This window comes from Durio zibethinus, chromosome 1, assembly GCF_047325235.1.
Source record: "Durio zibethinus cultivar Kanyao isolate XHJ-2024 chromosome 1, ASM4732523v1, whole genome shotgun sequence".
Lineage (NCBI taxonomy): Eukaryota > Viridiplantae > Streptophyta > Magnoliopsida > Malvales > Malvaceae > Durio > Durio zibethinus.
This window is the reverse complement of record NC_143162.1, coordinates 2,775,404-2,793,813: the sequence shown is the minus strand read 5'-3', so window position 1 is coordinate 2,793,813 and position 18,410 is coordinate 2,775,404. Positions and strand designations below refer to the sequence as shown.

The following is an 18,410-nucleotide window of genomic DNA, read 5'->3' as shown; positions in this document are numbered from 1 at the left end:
TTGACAAGTTGTTGATTAACACAAATTGGCATATTGATTCATTTGCCTCGTTTCATTAATTGCTTGAAACAACACCTAAGTGAGTACATGAAAGTTGTTTAAGCATTTATATTTCCTTTAATTAATCAATATATATGAGTTTTTTCCCAAACAAAGGTACTTAGATATCTTATTTCTTTAAGTGGGATACTTTTAAACTTTATTCTTAAAAACATATAGTATCATACAATTTAATTCCATGTCAGCATGAAATTTCACATCACTTTCTTTTTTAATCTTCTCTCCCTTTCTTCATTGTAACTATTCATCTCTTAAAAAATGCAGAAAGCTTATCAAATAGAAGACAATCATTGCAACACTGTAACATGCCCTAACAATAAGTATAAACTTACCTTGCTATTTGATAATATTTGTCAAAACCAAAAACCATTAATTGAAAAGGTACGGGTTTTGAAGCCAAGCATAGAATGTTCTTAGATTCTTAAGGGCACCAAATAATTTCGAGCACCTTCTGGAGTAGATCTAGAGAGTATTGGAGTTTCAATCCACCTCCAAATAATCTCTCTTTTTTGTGCCAACAAAAAAGGTATTCATCTATTTCTTTTTTTTTTTAAATAACTATTCATCTCTTTTCAAATCTTTATCTTTTGGGCAAAAATTTTTTAAATGATCGATTCTGAAAATATAAAACCATGGCACCATGATTATTCATTTCGCACCAAATAAATGCTCTTCAAAATTTATTTTATAGTTTTTTTAAATTTTTTTTATTTCTTCTTTGTTTTATATCTTTTGATTTTAGATTTTAGATTTTTCCCTTGTCTCTTTCTTTCTTTACCTAATTTGCAGTCGTGTTGGTCTATATTCTATGGAACCTCTCCCTTTTATTTTTCCTTTTGCTTTCTTCACCAACCTTGCTGCTAAATTCAATTCCAATTTTAGAGAGCTAAGGTTCTGAAGTATTATCAGTACAATTATATAATTTCATTAGGTTATTAGCTAACAAAATTTGTAAACAAAAAAGTTTTTTTCAGACATTTCATTGAACACCCTTTAAACATCAATAGTTTATTTTTAGTAAATGACAATGCACGAATATTTTAATTCAAATGAAAAGAAGATAAAGAGAGGATGATCAGATGAAGGAAAAAAGAAGAGAAGATGAGGCCTTTTTAAGATATGTGTAATTTAGAATTTTTTGATTGAGTTAAAACTAATTAAATAATTTATCATTTATTTTATTTTTATATAATTTTTTATATATCTCATACGTGGATTTCAAGTATACAAAGTATCTTATTTTAAGAATTAAGTTTAAAATTATTCTAATTTGATAAATAAGATTATAGGGTGCCTTATCATAAGAAAAAACTCCAGTACATATGGTTATGTTTTGATTATTTTTTTTCATCCCATGATCAATTATCTCTTCTAAATATTGTTTATATTTATCTGTGAAAATAACTTAAAATTAACAAATTATAAGAGTTAAATGAGGCATTGACGTAGTGCAAAAAGGAGACTTCCGAAATTTTAAAATTTATTAAATATCATCTTTAAAGAATAATTACATAAATTAATTTCGTTAAATTTTAAATTCTTGAAATTATTAGTATAATTATAATAATTATTAGATAGATGAGAAATGAGAGGACCGGGAGCTTAATATTTTCCAGTGTTCAAAAGGAGTGGGGTGTGGACTTAGGCAGCGGAATTAAACAAACAGACAAAGAAGAAACAAACAAAATGGCTGGACTTGGAAGTTGGAAAACCAATCGTTGAAAATGGAAATTCAAAGTAATAATAAGTTAGTGAAAGCAACGACCAGCCGACTTGTTGGGCCATGAAATTGACAAACCGTGTTATGGAAATGTGCTATTCAACAGTTGATAAAGCAATTTTCTAGACCAGCGGCTGGTTCAGGTCATCTCATAGCCAATCAAATTAATTAAATGGAAAAAGAACAAGGAAAAATGAAACAAACGAAAGAAGGCTTAACGTCTAATTTTCTATATCATTTCATAATTATGACTCTAAAATAATAATTTTAAAAATAAAGTTTCGATAAAAAAATACATGCATTTATCATTAATTGATCAAATATTTATAAGACATTACATTTCACTTATATAAAATGAGTAAATATGGATAAAATTAAGATTATTTTATTGTTTTCCAATTAAGATCAATTGTCTGCCATTTAGCAGCCAAATAAGGCCCATGTGATGTGACCTTTTTTTTTGGGTTACTATTAAAATTGTTTTATGAGAATTGTGTAATTAGTTTGTAATTTTATGAGAATTTGATTTATGACACCTGAACAAGTTCCAGAATTTTGACTTTAAAATTAGATACTTTTGCTACGTGATGTTCACAAGCAAATGGCAAGAATCTAAGTCGAAGGCAGCCAAATGGCCCACATCTCATTACAAATGAAATATTATCCTAAAATTTATTGGTTTCCATTTTTTTATAAAATTAAATCATGCTTATTACAATTAAAAATTAAATATTTTACTAATAAACTACATAATTATTCGGTTTCATTTACATGGCTTTGTTGCCAAGTAGAGGTGGTTTTTTTTTCCCCTTGTTGATCATTCATATAAAACGTATTCTAACAAAGCATGAAATACCCATGATCATACTTAAAAAAAATACTCATTATGTGAGAGATTTTACGTGAATTGCAAAGTGGGCGGCTAATTATGCGTAACTTGTTAAATTCAGCAGATATTCATATATGTCCATGTCATCAAGTTTTGGAGAAGAGTTAATGAGCCTATTTTTTACATGATTGTTTTTTTATTCATCTCATTTGAGTGATTGTTAAACAAAAGTTGAATAAATTTCTTTTGGTTAATTGTAAAGTTGAACCCAATTTTATTTTTTTTATAAGAGAAAGTGACATGCTGATTTCTAAATATTTCGTTGGTCACAATGTTGAATCTGATGCAAGAGAATATTGGCGAATGAGTGATTCTAACCTAACTCGAAATGTTATTTTCTTTCAATAAAACAAATTGTTGTATGGACTTCAACATAATATTTTTATTTTCTTTTGTGTTCATTTAGATGTAGATTGTGTACAAAAATAACATGTATAAGATGAAGGATCATTCTTTTGCTCTGGCGGTGGACTCATCATGTTTTGTTTTCAAGCTTCATAATTGATATATAGCTCTTGATTTTAAGCTTTGAGCATTTGCAATATCTTGTGTATGAAAAAGGAGGTAATTCTTTTTTATTTCATACTTATCTCATTTTTATTAAGATTTGATATTCGAAAATTTTAAGTTAAGAAAAATTTCAAATTCAAGCTATTAATTGTTGAATTAAAGGGATAATATATGAATTTGGAGTTTAGCTAAATAATTGATTCATACAATCATTTTTAAAAAATAACATTCAATAAATTTAAAAATCAAATCATAACATCTATAATTTTTTTTTTAATTTTCAAACTATGATTTATTTTATTAAAAAAATCATATTATAAAATCTTCTCTACGTATCTTTAGACTGCAGTCTTCCTAAAATAATTGAAAATTTGACAAAAAAATGGAATAATCAAGGTCCATCATGACATAACATTCATGACTTGAATTGTCCACCCGGCTTTTTTTTTTTTTTCATATGCTCTCTACCAACATAAAAACTAACCAATAATTTCTAAAAAATAAAAACAAAATTCCATTAACAAAGAATGGAAAATATAGAGAAAAGATTAAAATCATATAACATAATCATTCAAAACATTATCAAGCTACAAGTGTTCAGCCATGATCAAATTGTAAGCTCACAAAAATACATCAATCCACTCCACTCAAAACCAACGACACATGTGCTTACCTGTTTTTCATGTATTTCTACCCAACTTTTTAGATGGTATTTATTCTTCTTTTCATTTTAAATTTCATTGACGAATAAAGAAAATTTTACAATCGTATAAGATTATTAATATTCATTCTTCAATTATGATTTGACCTTGAAACTTTTTAATTACAAAACACGTTAGAATGATTTTAAAATTTTTCAATTACGAAACGCGTTAGATACACTAAGTAAGACGTTACCATTGTTAAAATTGCAAGTTGAGAAACAATTGAAGAATTACCTAGTCCATTCAAACATCAATGACTTGCAATATTACCTTTTTTTTTTTGGCTGAAATACTTTTAAAAACTTAAAATTTCATTACAAATGATAGAACATAAATAAAAATTGTAAAATCAGATAAAAACTTTATATTACATACCAAGTCACCTCTTTCTTTACAACTGTACAATCAAGTCACCACAAATTATTTCAATTAATGTTATGAAGTTTTTGTTTTTGTTTTTATTTTTTCTTTTTTACAAAAGAGACTGCAGTTTGAAATAGATAAAAAGATTGTTGGTGTTGAGATTTGAATTCTAAATTTACTCGATATTATGTCTTAAGAGTAATTGTATTAATTAACTGAATTTATAAACTTCAAATTTATTTTTTTATCTTTTAATTTAGCTGCGGTAACTTTACAATTTTTTCCATCATATACAACCTTTCCGTCAAGCCACTTCCCATCTTCACCAACTAATTATTCCCTTCATAATCAAGTCCATAGCAACTCATCTCCACGACACCGGCCAAGTACTCAGCTCAAAATCTCATTATGCCTTAACAATAAGCATCCCAAATCTATATATCTCTCTCTTAGCTTTTTCCTAAATCATTTCAATCAAGACAAAACTTAAATAAAGTTCTCTAAATGAAATTTGCGAAGTTTTTTAATAAAAATGATATACTTAAACTCTAATAAAAAATCAAAATTGATGGATTAATATTATTCAAATAAAAGCTTAATAATATATAAAAAAATAAAAAAAGTAATTTATAATTCAAATTTGATAATTACTGATTTCATGATAAAAATTTTGTCAAAATGTTTATTAAAAATGATTATCTAAAAATTTATCAAAATTTTTTAAAATTTACACACTTGATTTATGTATAAAAAACTTTTAATCTATTCATTTTGATTTTAATTTTTAATTTTAATTTAATTATTTTTAATAAAAAAATCACGATATTCACTTAAAAAATCTCATATGAGTCTTTCCTTAAAATCAAGCCTGATCTGGTACTTTCTATGGCATAACCATATACATTTCATCAAAACTTTGCAGCCCCACGAAGAAAATGAGTTTTTATTTTTTTCCTTTGTTAAAAGGAGCATTAAAGAAAAACTTAGAACGTCTGAAACTTATGATGGGTGCAGCCCATCGGATTGACCAGGGATTTTGAGAAGAAAAATCATACGCTAGTTCAAGCGGGGGGTGTCATATCATATTCATAGGCAAGGGCAAGTGCATGCACCCAATAAGCAAATATTAGTAGATGTATTATATGCCCTTTAATCAGAGTAATAATTAAGTAAAGCCACCCGTTGACTCTACTGTTTTGAGTTTGACGATGGGGACTCCCAGTACAGTAGTCTTTCGGAATTTTTGACCCCAACCCCATATGATATGCATGGGCTTAAGTCCTTATCTGATTGATGGACCCAACTCTAGAATTTTCAGAGAGATTGTGGGTTGTGAGCTTTGACGTCCTGAAGTTCTATATATGTAAAGTTTTAATTTTTTATGAAATTATTAGTACAAAAATTATAGTTATATTTAAATATTATATAAAATTAAAGATTTAAATTAAATAAATAAATCAATTAATTAACTAACATCGATTCTTGGAAGGTTTTAAGCAATATTTTTTAAGTTTGAGTTTAACTTGATATGACCTGAGATGTTATTTAATTAAATAAAAATTAATTTTTATTTAATTTTAATTTTAAAATATATTTTATAATAATGATTTTTTAATATATATATTTTAAAAAAATTAAATTTTGTTTGTGCATCAAATTTTGAGTTTTTTACTTTGTTGAAGTGGAATAAAATCTTGGTTTGATCCATGAATAGGTTTAGAATGACTTGACCAATTTCGTCCTATAGAATTTTAAACAAGTTGTTTTTTTTTTTTTTGCAAAGTAAAATTATTTTTATCGCTCATAATTACAATGTTATTTTTTATTTATTAACGGCTTCCACTTACTTAAACTAATTTATGAGTTTTAAAAAGAAATTAATATCTATCACACGTTAACCTATTCATGAGATAATAGCAAAAGTTAATTGTTATATATAACAATTAATATTGAAATAAAATCTCCATCATTAAAAAAAATTAATAGCAACCCAAAAATTAATATTTGAATCCATAGTAATGTAATCTATTGATCAAATATTATATTCTAGTTTTAATAATTAGAATTTAAACCATAATAATAAAAAAGAAAACTTAAATCATGATTTATATATCAAGAAACCGCGAATCTGGTTGTTAGTCAAGAACTGTGAATATAGTCCACGCGTATTTCCTTATCTACTTTTGTTTACTCGATGAGCATCTTTGACAAAGAAGAAAGGGAAATTAAAGACTTTGTTTGTTACATCTATGTAAGGTAATAGTTATTTAGAACGAAAAAGACATGAAAATTACCAACAATTGTAATTTAAAATTTAATTTTAAATGAAATATTTCACATTTGAATCTTAGAAAGTAAAAAAAAAAAAAAAAAAAAGGGCTTCATGGAATGGAACTATGTATATTATCCATTTTGCACAGTTCAAAACTCGATGGTATTTTACTTGTGAAAAAATGTGAATTAGAATTTTTTTTTAAAGAGTGATATTAAATCTTTATTTATATATTTATATTCAATTATTAATTGTAACAATTTTCAAACTAATCAAACTTAATTAAGATAAAAATGATATTAATGTCTGATAATTATTCATAATTTAAAAAATGATCAATGGTTATAATGAAACCATATAGAATAATTATATATATATATATATTTTACTTTTTCTCATTTTTAGAAAAGTTTAATTGACCCAAATTCATGATCCTTCATGACACTTTCACAGGATTGTACCGTATCATGACATAATAAGTCTATACCATAAAAATAGATAGATTTTTAGCTATTTTCTTCTAATGTATATCATTAAATTTTTTATAGTTTTATACATAATAAGTCTATACCATAAAATTTTGTATAGTTTTATTCTAATGTAATTTATAGCTTTATAGCTTTAAGAACATATGTATAAGTTATTCAAGCATTCTAGTTAAGGTAAGTTTAATAAATAAGAGTTTATATTTGATATATTGTTAGTATATAAATTTTATATATTATTAGTGAATCAGATAATATTACTTTATTAATAAATAAATATCAATCCTTAAAATAAATATACAAAAAATTAATTTTTTTAAAAAAATTATTTATTAATGAGATAATATGATTTGATTTATCTCATTAATAAGATGATTTTATTCAATTTATTGATAATATATAAAATTTATACATCGATAACACATCAAATATAAATTTCATAAATAATATTCTAAAAATTAATAACTTTTTACTTTTAATTTTTTATTATATAAAGGATTTAAGTTATTTTTAAAAAAAATTATGTATCAATCGATTAAATTAAATGTTTGATACATTTTCTAGGTTATGAATAGCAACTACCAAAATTTTTACTTCAATTTTATAAATTATTATTAACTATTATATGAAGTTCCATTTGATTTAAAAACTAAAAAAAAAAAGAAAGAAATATTAATGATGATTTTATTTCTTTAAGAAAGAAAAGACATCAGATGTTCTGTTACGTGTTCCTTTAATGTCTGCAAAAGCCTCAACTTTTCTCTCTTTGACCAACCAACTCCCTCTTTGGAATGAATTTAATGGAAAGAGACGATTCATGAGCATCCACTGACCAGTAAGAGACGACCAATCCCTTATTTCTTCCCAATTTTGTCAATCAATTAAGCCGCATTCTCTTACCACTCAAAACCTCTCCCCCTATTCCACACTTTTGTCTTAAAACAAAGCCCTGCACTTTCAGCTTCTTTCTCCTACGTTTAAATTGTTTTTTTTAATCAATCTTTTTGTACCATTTTGTTTTCCAAATATACAATGGATGATAATGTTGAAGTACCCAAGTATTTCATCTGCCCCATATCCCTGCAAATCATGAAAGACCCAGTGACTGCTATAACCGGCATCACTTATGATCGAGACAACATTGAGCAATGGCTACTTGTTGGTAAAAAAACCAGCTGTCCAGTCACCCAGCAGCCTTTGCCTAGAGACTCCGATTTAACGCCTAACCATACGCTGCGTCGGTTGATCCAAGCCTGGTGCACTGAGAATGCTTCGCTCGGCGTTGACCGGATTCCTACCCCTAAACCTTCCATTGATAAGTCCCATTTCCTTAAACTCATCAAAGACCTTCAACATCCTGATTCCAAGATGAAAACCCTGAGAGAATTGGATTTGTTGGCGGCTAAAAATGAAAGAAACAGGAATTATATGGTGCAGGCTGGGGTGCCTAAAGCTATGTTATCGTTTATTGTAAATTGTTTCAAGGAAGTCTGTGTCAATGGCCTGGAAGAGGCCCTAAGCGTACTTTTTTTAATTCGAATTCCACCAGCTGAAGCAAAGTTGCTTCCCAAAGAAAATGATCAGATTATCAAATCACTGATTTGGGTATTAGGATGTGAATTCAAAACCAACGTTATGGTAAAATCCCATGCGGTTTTAGTATTGAAAACAATCGTTGAAACAAGTTCTATTGTACTTGAAAGATTAGAACCACAGTTCTTTGAGACGATTGTTGGAATTTTGAAACCAGGCACCAGGGTCACTCAACAGGGAATGAATTCAGCTTTGCATGTTCTATTAGATACTTGTCCTTGGGGAAGAAATAGGTTAATGATGGTTGAATCAGGAGCCATTTCTGCGCTTATCGAGCTTGAATTGGGATCACCCGGAAAGAGAACAACCGAACTTATTATGGGAATACTCTTCCATCTATGTTCTTGTGCAAATGGGAGAGCTGAGTTTCTTAGCCATAAAGGAGGCGTAGCCGTGGTGACAAAGAGGATTCTGAGAGTTTCTCCGACCGTGGACGATCGAGCTGTGCAGATCCTTTCACTGATAAACAAATTCTCTGCCACGAATTTGGTTGTTCAAGAAATGTTGGATGTTGGAACCGTAACAAAGCTTTGCATGTTGCTGCAAGTTGACTGTGCAACATATTTGAAGGAAAAAGCTATGGAAATCCTTAAGTCACATTCTGATGAGTGGCAAAAGTTCCCTTGCACCAATAAAACTCTCTTGACAAGGTATATTAATTGAATTCAATATATATTAGTTACTATACTTATATTTGCTTTTTTAAATATGTAATAATTCAGAATTACTACTATATTCACTACCAATGATCACAATTATTTCTATGCACATTTCATAAATATTGAATGTGTATAGACAATTTTGACTATTGGTTGTGAATTTTTTTTACTTTGGTTAATAATTTGTTTAAGAGAAAACTAAATGTTATTGGGATCTAAGATATACTTGAACTCATGAGTTTATATGGCTAATTGCTATTAAAGTTTGATAATAGTAAATATCATTACCATAATTTTGGTATGGATAGAGTAATATTCAATTTACATATCATAGATATGATTTTTGTTACTTTTTATTCCCCTTCCAATCATACTATTTTTGTTTGATGAAAACCTTGAGGTGTGTTTGGATGAGAAATTTAATTTCAATTAAGATTTTCAAATGTTAAAAAATGAATTTATTTGTTTGGGTAAAAGCAAGAGAGAATTTCAAAAAATTTCTCTCTTGAAATTCCCTCTTGAAATTCCACCAAAATAGGTGGTCTTTTTTTTTTTTTTTTAAATTCTTCCAAATCTTTTCTCTCTTCACTACACATGGCTCATTATAAAATAAAATTTTCAAAAAATATAAATATAATTTTATTTAACTGTAATATATATTTTATTTTTATATTAATAATAATATTTATATATTTTTACAAATCTAATGATACTCATATTGTATATTTTATATATATATTTATCTTTAATATCATTAATTTTCTTTTATAATTATTTTTTACCTCATTAAATTCTAATAAATTAAATTTCTTTCTAAAAAGTATTCATCCAAACAAAATAATTATAAATATTAACATTTTGAAATGATATGCATTTTAAAATGCCTTCATTTTGAATTTCTTCAGAATTTTAGAACTCATCGTTCAAATGCACTCTAAAGTAAATGGAAGAATCATGCAATAGATGCATAAAATCAAACATTAATTAATAATCATTATTTTTTTATATTTAAAGTTGTTAAGGATAAAATCTTGATTAATAAAATTAAGAGTTTAACTTTCTACTAACCGATCATATAATTATTGCCATAAACTTTCTTTACTAACTGATCATATCTATGTTGGCATGAACTTTCACCAATATCATTTTAATATATTGTAATATACTTTATTTACTTTCACCCCAAACCCTTTGATGTTTTATGATAACTTTGGAGAAATTAGGGATTTACATTTAAGATCTTTAATTTTAGAAGAAAGATGTGAGTAGTTATTTAGTAAAGTTGATGATTGACTGAGGAAAATGATGAATTCCCAAGTTTTTGGGAATGACATTTATTTATATATAAAGGCACAAGAACAGGGATGGTATTTTATCAAATAGGAAATCAGTCTCATTTTACTTTTTGATAGAAATTAAATGCCAGATCGTAACCTTTTGAAGGTCAAGGTTTTGAACAAACGTTGCTTTAGAACAAATGTTGGTAACTAATAATCATCTACTCAATTTTGGTTACTTTTATTATTTATTTTAATTGAGATCTATATATAATAATAATAATACAATAAAAATATTTTTATCTAAGCCTAAACCTGTTTAAAGGTTAGGTTATTTGTTCATACAAATAAATTTGGTCCAGCAAATTTTGAACATTGATTTTTTAGCCTGGATCCAATCTCTAAATTCGATTGATCCGATTTGAATTATTATTTAATTAATAAAAATTTAATTTTATGATTTAATTTTAATTTAAAATATATTTAAAAATATTAAAATATCAAAATATATTTTTATATTTAATTTTTAGATTCGGCTTATCAAACTTTGGACAAACCTTTTGAAAAACCAATCGAATTTAACTTATCTCGACTTATGAATAGATCTACTTAAACCTAATTATTTCTCCAAACAAATTGATTCTTTGAGTTTAACAGAGGTTTAATTTCACAATTGAGCAAGTTTGATATAAATGAATTTTATTGCAAACTTCATAAATTGAATAAAATGGATATATATATATTTGAAATTTATATAAATGATTTGTTTTCTATTTTATTACTCCTTTGTAAAATATCAAATAAAATCTTTGATAAGTTTATATATCAATATAAACTCAACACCTTCATAGCTGACTTGATTAATTTGACAACCGCATGTTACAGATACTTGCTGATTTCTTAAATAAGATGTATGCTTTGAATATATGTACATAATACAGTATACTTGATGTCTTTTATTTTGAAAAGTTCAACTCTCTCTCTCTCTATATATATATATATAGTTATTGACAATAAAATTGGACAAAAAACACTTTGTTTTCAAATTAAGTACTGATTAAATAAGAGTGATGGCAATCTCCACAACAAACAGCAATGCTAATTAATTAACTACTCATTGCATCTAGTAATTGCTTGATCACTATCTTGGTTTAATTTTTTGCATTATATACATGTTTATTTATTAATCGGTGACAATATAAACATTTCTTTTATTGAGATCAAAGAATTGTGTTCAAAATATGTTTCAATTAAAAATTATAGTATTCAAAATATCATTTTGCACTAATTAAAATATTATGTGATGTCTTAATTTGTTTTGAAGCTAGAAGTACTCTTGCTTCATGCTTTATAAACAAGAAATATCCTATGGATTTATATTTCATGTACTACAATATATAAAATTTAATATTATCAATAAATTACATAATATTTTTTTATAAAAATTTAATTTTAAATATATTTTTAAAATTAGATTTATTTGTTTTTTAATATTTTAAAATAAATATAAGATGTTATTATGTGATTTATTTACTATATATAATATTTATATGTTGATATTATAAAAATATAAACTTATATTATTAAAAAAAGTAATTAAAATATTACCGCCTATCAGTTTATTTGAATGATCCGCCGTCACATCATATTATTATATTCGGTTTCTTAGCAACATGTAAAACAGACTTTCAGAGGCATGTCAGATAACTTGGGCTTCAGTTTTTCGTAGCCCATCCCTTTGTTGCTTTACCATTTCTTTGATTATCCTTTTTATTGATTTTTACAATAAAAAAGTAATTACCAAGTATAATCTAATAAAAAGAAACCTTGGCCTCATAATTATAGTATTATAGTATTTATTTTTTCCTTCATAATAATCAAATTATATATCTTCAAAAAATTAAATCAAAAATTTAATTTTATGATAAAACATTCTTTAAATTAAACCATTATTTGTGTTATTTTCTACTTACTTATTCGTAAAAATAATACCATTTCACTTCATTCTATTCATTTTTTTAATTCTATTGTAATAAAATCTTGGAAGGTCAAAAGTAGATGACAAAAAATGACTTGCAGACTGCTGTCTTTTTGCTTGAGTTAATTATATAAATTTATTTATAACTTGACTCTAGTTTTTACGCTTAGGTTTGGACTATTGCCAAAAGTTTCACGTTTAAAATTCACTCGTTCAAATTTAATTTTATGTTACTTTTTTTGTTTGTATTCCCACTTGATTAATTTTCTTTTTGTTGCTAGCTACAAATTCTTTTGGTTTTCACATTCAAAGACCAAAATATCAAACTAATGGGTTGGATATCTTTTACCATTGTTAAATATTAAACTTAAAATTAATTGGAGGTAAGAGAAGATGTTAAACTTTAATATAAAACTATGGGATATGAGATAGCACCACTTTAATAGACTCCTATTACGTGTAGACAAAGATGAAATAAATCTATTATATGACAGATTAAGAAAAAATTTAGATTTTGATATTCTATTAAGTATCCAACTTAAAATCAATTGGTAATAAGTGAAGGAGCTCAATTTGAATATAAAACTATAAGAAATTAAAAATTTATTATATATAGAATAACCAACTTTAACAGTTCTCCATCACGTGTAGACGAAAATGAAAAAAAAATTTATCACGTGACAAATTTAAAAAATGCAACAGAAAAAAATCATGATTTTAATATCATATTAAGTATTCAACTTAAAATTAATTAGCAGTTAATAGAAGGGTCTAACCTAAATAAAAGATTACAGGATGAATAGCACCACTTTAACAATTATGTGTCTCACATTCTTGACCCAAAAGAAAATAAATAAATAAAATAATATTTTTTTATATAAAAATGGCTACAACTTGAGAAGAGAAAAAAATGTAAATATTTATACTTGAATTTTAAATTTATTGGATATAATTTCTTAAATTTTTGACAAAAATCTAACTCAAAAATTTTTTGATAAAAATTATATATGGATTTGGTAAAATAAAAAATATATATTTAATGTTTGGTGTGTCAACACTAATTGTAACGTGATAATTTTTATATTTTACATGTATTTAATGTAATATATATATAATACGGATACAAAAATTAATGAATTTTTAGGTGTAAATTTTCATTCACCGTTAATAAAATTTTTCAATTTTACAAGCGAAATTAAAATATCCTTATGTATACTTTTTTTTTTTTATCATAAACAAGATATTTGAGAACCATCTAACTTGGGTAAAATTTAAAAATTACATCAATAAATCGAATATGCACATTGATAATATATGAAATAATTTTCTTGTATATATATATATAATATTATATATATATATATAATCTAATAAAAAGAAGTGCATGCTTTCATGAATTTTCTATAAGAATTCAAATGTTACTCAAGCAGTTACAAAAACAAGAGAAATAGCCTTCCCAAAAGGGAAATAAGATAAGGAGGATGGACAATTTAGCATGTGGGAGACCGGTATACCAAAAAGCTCACGTGTTTCGCAATAGGCAAAGGGCAGTTGATTTCCAAATACATGATTATTTAGGTCCAAAACCACACCTTTCGAATTAAATAGCTTTGTAGTAGCAAATTAAACCATAATTTTATTTCCCAAACTTTATAGAACGTTGGGGAACTGTACCTACTAAGGTGGATAGTTATGGGGGCATCAATTTCGCAAATGAGAATACTTAACCACCTCACTATGGCAACCTTAATAATAATTGCAGCTCAAAAAGCAAAGAGAGGTTTGGTCAAAATTCCAATTCTAATTTTCACTATACTTAGACAAAAAAATAATAAAAACTTATCTTAATAGCAAAAAATTAAGATATTAAACTCTGAAATTTCATTTAATTGATTCACGTAACTATTTTTAAAGGATATCATTTAATAAATTTAGGATTCAAATCTCAGTACTTATTTTTATTCTCAGACTATGATCTTTTATATATAAAAAAATAGAGATATTAAAATTTTTAAATTTTAGATTTAAATTTCATTATCGGTGTATTTTTGTTTAATTATATATTGATTTATTTATTTGTTAATTTGGTTTGATTATTATTGTTTTATTGTTAATGTATATTAAAAAATTATTTAATTATAATTATAATTTTACCGATAAATGTAATTTTATAAATTTTTTTCTATTGATCTTACTTTAAAAAGTAATGAATTGTATTTATTTTAAAAGTGTAATTAAATTAACATGAAATAAACCTTTATGATAGTAGATCAATTTAAGTTTTATAATCATTTTAATTATAAGGAGATCTTAAGTTTTATCTAATATATATTATCGAATATAATAAATTCATAATAAATTATTTTTTATAATTTTTAATAAATTCAAATCTAAAAAAAAAAAAAATCTTTTTATCATTTGAATCAGACGTATTTATATCCTTATTATATGCATACCCAAGTCTTCGGATTTTCGGAGTGAAAACCTTTAAATTGCATTTGCAACGGTGGTAGGACAGCCTTAAATTAGTGAGGAAAAGTATCGTTTACTTTGACAATGGAAAAGAATGGATCCAAGGGGGACAAAATTTCCAAAGTCGAACAGAGCATGTCTTGTATTAATTAGCAACTTACACCACTCAATTTTTTGCCACATGGCACTAACTTAGTGGGTTGACTCAAAAAGGATTTCAAACCCTGAAATAAGAGAAATTCAGGAATAAAATGAATAAATTCTTCCATACAATATGCATTACTTTTCTTTTGGCAATTATTTATGAACTTCTAACAACCCAAAAGGAAAAAAATAATAATAATTGAACGATGGCCAGTTTGTCTGTAATGAAATTAAAAATTAAATTTAAAAATTTTAAATATGATATAATAATATAATATATAAATAATATGTTTCAAAATTTTAATAAAAATTATAAATAAATTTAATAAAATTAAAAAAAAATATATTTTATATTTTTATATTTATATAAATTATAATATATAATTTTTATATAAAATATAATATAAATATTTAAATTATTAATATTTTATACGATACGATTATAAAAACAATAACCTTCATTAGTCTTTTAGCAGCTGAGTTGGTTGGCGGCCTGCCCCTGACGTCCATCATTTACGTATGTGTATATACAGTATTTGAATTCGGATAAACATTGAGGATAAATATATATATATATATATATAGCAGGAATGATGATATTTGTGGCCGACATTTTAAAGTTTTTCCGACCTGTGTGCTGCTCTTACTGTTTATTATATCATACACATAGAAAGAAAAAGAAAAATTATAGTCATGAATGATTGCTTACGTGGTTAAGTGATAGAGTTAAACACTTGTTCCATTTGTTTTCAATTTGGTGACTAAATAGGCTTTCATCATAATAAAAACCTTGACATCATCTCAAATAAACAAAAACAAACTTATTAAAGTTTAAAAGAGGTTTACTTGTGTGCATATATATATATATATAATATACGATAAAAAAGAAAGTAAAGGTCTCATCATATAAAATTTACATTTTAATTATCATAATGTTTCTTTTAATATATAAAAAAATTACGTGTTTAATTTTTTTTAAAAAATTATACGTTGAAATATTCATTTTCCTTTCCCTTGGTTTTCTGTTTTTTACCATTTCAGAATGGATGCTTCTGACCTTCCAATCTTCCATTATATTAATTTAACGAAGGCAAGATCAGCTTGAACATCCTCATCATCAATCACACAGCCAAAAAAACAGATAAATCAACCCCCAAAAAAAAAGAAATTTTCTATTAAGAAAATGGTGGGTCAAAATAGGTGGACACCCGAGGCAACAGTAAAAACCGACGAGTGTTTGTGGCAGGGATAGCTGAGCTGACGCAGCCAAATTGGCATCCCCCATTTGAATTTGTCGCTAACCGATGACGTTTTTGTTTTTGAGTTAAAAAAAAAAAAAAAAAAGCACGAGGTAGAGCGAGAAGATCAACTCAAGTTTTTTAGACAGAGATAGTCAAAAGGGAACGTTAATAATGCTATTTGCAAATTGAAGCATATGCGCGCTGAAATTATAATAAAAATTCTTAGCCATTTAAGACCTGGCAAACGTTAGTTGTAGTTGAGTAGTACTAGCAGTAGTTATAGTTGTCATCCTTGAGCTTTTCGATTACTTTGAAAAGTCTCCCTTTTCCTTGTTTTGACTTTCTCGGGTTTTGAATGTATATCCTCTCGATCACAACTGCATATATAATCTAACCTCTCTGAATTTCTCATCCTACAAATCGTCCTCAAAGTTCAAACCAATTCACAACTACATCTTCAACAGTTACGATTCAACTACTTTCAATCCAATTCTCAACTCTTTTTTGAACAAACTTAAGCTTTTTCTTGTCTGGGTTGGTTCCTAATAAAATGGATGAAATTGATGTTCCTCCATTTTTTATTTGCCCTATCTCTCTTGAGATTATGAAGGATCCTGTTACGGTTTCAACAGGGATTACGTATGACAGGGAGAGCATTGAGAAATGGTTGTTTTCTGGGAAGAACACCACATGTCCTGTTACAAAGCAAGTTATCGCGGATTGTGAACTTACCCCTAATCATACCCTGAGAAGATTGATTCAATCTTGGTGCATGTTAAATGCTTCGCATGGAGTCGAAAGGATTCCAACGCCAAAGCCACCCATCCGCAAAGCTCAAATTATCAAGCTCCTCAATGATGCCAAGTCACCACAGCAACAGATAAAGTGTCTCGGGAGGCTACAATCAATCGCTTCTGAGAATGCTACAAACAAAAGATGCATGGAATCTTCAGGTGCAGTTGAGTTCTTGGCTTCAATTGTGAGTAATTATGACTCTACAGAAGCTGAAGAATCATTAGATAACGAGTTTGAGTCAATAAGACCAACTGAGGAGGCTTTAAGCGTTCTTTACAATCTCCAACTCTCAGAAGCTGCTCTCAAGAATCTTATGGCCAAAAATGGTGATTTCTTAGTGTCCCTAACGAGAGTAATGCAACATGGAAGCTACGAGTCTCGGGCCTATGCAGTACTGTTGTTGAAATCAATGGTGGAGATAGCTGATCCGATGCAACTAATCAACTTGAGACCTGAATTGTTCGTCGAACTAATTCAAGTTCTGCGTGATCAAATTTCTCAGCAGGCCTCAAAAGCTACTTTACAGTTGTTGATCAGTATTTGCCCATGGGGAAGAAACAAGATTAAGGCAGCCGAAGCCGGTGCGGTACCTGTCTTGATTGACTTGCTTCTTGATTCGTCAGAGAGAAGGGTTTGTGAGCTGATACTGACAGTGCTGGATGCATTATGTGTTTGTGCCGAAGGCCGATCCGAGCTGCTAAATCATGGAGCAGGGCTTGCTATTGTTTCAAAGAAGATACTTAGGGTTTCTCATGTTGCAAGTGAAAAGGCAGTGAGAATTTTGCTGTCTATTTCCAAGTTCTGTGCCACTACTAATGTGCTTCACGAGATGCTGCAATTAGGGGTTGTGGCCAAATTGTGCTTGGTCCTTCAAGTGGACTGTGGATTCAAGACTAAAGAGAGGGCCAGAGAGGTGCTCAAATTGCATGCTAGAGTATGGAAGAATTCTCCTTGCATGCGAAGCAATCTGCTCTCCTCCTATCCAGCTTGACCAGAAGGAGAAAACTTGATTGATTCAAGAGTTTCAATTGTTTTCCTTTTTGTCAATTACCAATATATATACTCATGTACATAATTGTTCGTTGATAAAATTAACTAGCAAAAGCAACATTCATGGGCAAATAAACTAGTGCCTGCTCAAATTAAATGTATAATTATGGCAAAAAAATTTGTTTTATGTTTTGGAAAATTGATTGGATACTGGCTTCATCATTTATTGACAAGTTGTTGATTAACTCAAATTGGCAT

At 27.2% G+C, this 18,410-nt stretch overlaps 2 pseudogenes; both read left to right on the top strand.

Annotated features, from left to right (window-relative positions):
- The first annotated feature begins 7,911 nt into the window (after positions 1-7,911).
- Positions 7,912-9,390, top strand: LOC111310940 (E3 ubiquitin-protein ligase PUB24 pseudogene; annotated as a pseudogene).
- A 7,378-nt stretch (positions 9,391-16,768) lies between these two features.
- Positions 16,769-18,355, top strand: LOC111310939 (E3 ubiquitin-protein ligase PUB23 pseudogene; annotated as a pseudogene).
- The last annotated feature ends 55 nt before the right edge of the window (positions 18,356-18,410 follow it).